The sequence below is a fragment of the Cephus cinctus genome, unplaced genomic scaffold (assembly GCF_000341935.2).
Source record: "Cephus cinctus unplaced genomic scaffold, Ccin1 Ccin1_scaffold1352, whole genome shotgun sequence".
Taxonomy (NCBI): domain Eukaryota; kingdom Metazoa; phylum Arthropoda; class Insecta; order Hymenoptera; family Cephidae; genus Cephus; species Cephus cinctus.
In genome coordinates, this window is record NW_014333761.1 from 20,788 (window position 1) to 22,751 (window position 1,964).

The window sequence follows — 1,964 nt, forward strand, 5'->3', positions numbered from 1 at the left end:
ACGGGAACCACGTATAGTTCGGTTCGATTTGTTCGTTCGTGCCTCTCTTGCCTAACTCAGCTACGCGGAGGCGGTGGAGATCTTCGAAATTAAGGACAGCTCCGACAAAAATAACACATGGCTTTTTGAGTCAACAATAACAAAATCGATCTTTATTTCGTGCGTCAACTTCGGACGCGACCACTCGTGTACAGAGATTTCAAATTTAACAATTTGAAAAATAAATAACAGACCCAATAAAATCGCAATTAAAACACCAAAAATAATTCACAAAATTCATAACTGTCTAAAACAAAAAAAATGATGACATTTTTAATTCTAACTCGTGTCATCTTAAATTTTACGAACAACTTTCGCGATGTATTCCGCGCAGTCAAATTCTTATGAGTCAGGAAATACAGTCGTACAATCCGATACAAATTTCACATTTCCGAATTCAATAAATACTTTCGAACGATTCGCTACAATTTCGACATTTCAAAATTCAATACATAAATACTTATGGACAATTCGATATACGTTTCAACTACATACTATCTCATTACCTAAGTCGATTGTACAATATAACGCGATCTAATCGCGCCACTTCGGAAAACACGACCTCAAGGACTGCTTCTTGTCTCTCGACAACACGTCCCTAAGTTGAAAGCGATACAAAGTATTTCGGAGATTAAACACTCAACCATTGCCGAGAGAACTAATCATTTAAACATATTCATACTCGAATCGATTCACAAAACGCGCGATAAATATGTCCACGATGGACGACACATTTACGTGAACACAGTCCCTTACCGGTCGTCAGAATCTCGTATTCTAGACGAACGCGATTCTACATGTGGGAACTTCTCCCACGTGGCCTACAGGCACCATTCAAAACGTACAAAACGCGGGGTGTTACCAGATTTCGTCGCTGACAAAAACAACAAATCGCTTACCGAAATCTCTACGTCTCTTCATTCCGAAGAAGTTGGCCCGTTACGCGGCCCCGGACAACGTCCTGATTCTTCTCAGACTTTAACCTCGAAAAACAAAACGGCTCAAAACACGACTCGAGTCGTCGAGAGTCCAGGCAAGAAGAAGGAATTAGCCTTCCTTTTCATTCGTAATCGGCAGCACCGAGGACGATCATCCTCTCCCTTATTCGCAACCACTTCTAATTTGGTCCTTCGGCCCCAATCAGAAATCTCCAATGTTGCACCACGCGGTACAATTCAAAATGCGTCTTCACGACAATTCATACAAATCGGGAACAGCGTTTACGGGTTGTCCTGGAATGGGCTCCGTTATCCCATAGGAATTTACAACGATTCACAAGGCGTCCCTGGATTCCCAGTTCGCGAGTCTTCGTTTCTTTCGTCGATAGTGGTGGGCCTCCTTCCCGGGTAGTGGTGCATTGCAGGTGCTCCGTCGTTTGTAGGTCTCTGTCACGCGAGATGAGTAATAGTTCCCTGCTAGTTACTCGGTATGCGTAGACTAGTTCATGTAGCTCGAGTGATATCTTTCGTAGAGTTAATCCAAGTTGCGAGGTGATAGGTACGGTGAGCGACAGCGCGCGCAGCTCTGGCCCCGCTGGCACTCTGACGTTACTCAGCCTTTCGTCCTCGTTCCTCCCACTCCGATGATCCCTCGCTGGTTCTTCTCGAGATTCGGTAAGTCTGCGAATACAATATTCGCGGCATGCGGCATAGCAAAAATCAAACAACAGAATCAGAAACAGAAAATTCGTAACATTGTTGGCCCCTGCGGTAGTGGGATCTTGCTGGGATTCTTTTCCAATTACGCATTTTCCTGCGTATCACTACAGTTCCCGCCGAGGACCTAACGGAGTAAAATCTACCACGTCACAATGTATATACTGTGACGTATTCTACGTGATCAAGCCCCACCGGAAAATGCAAGACTGACCGGAGATCAACTTACGCAATTCCTTTAAGTTCTAGGTAACCCAGGGGCTAACAAGT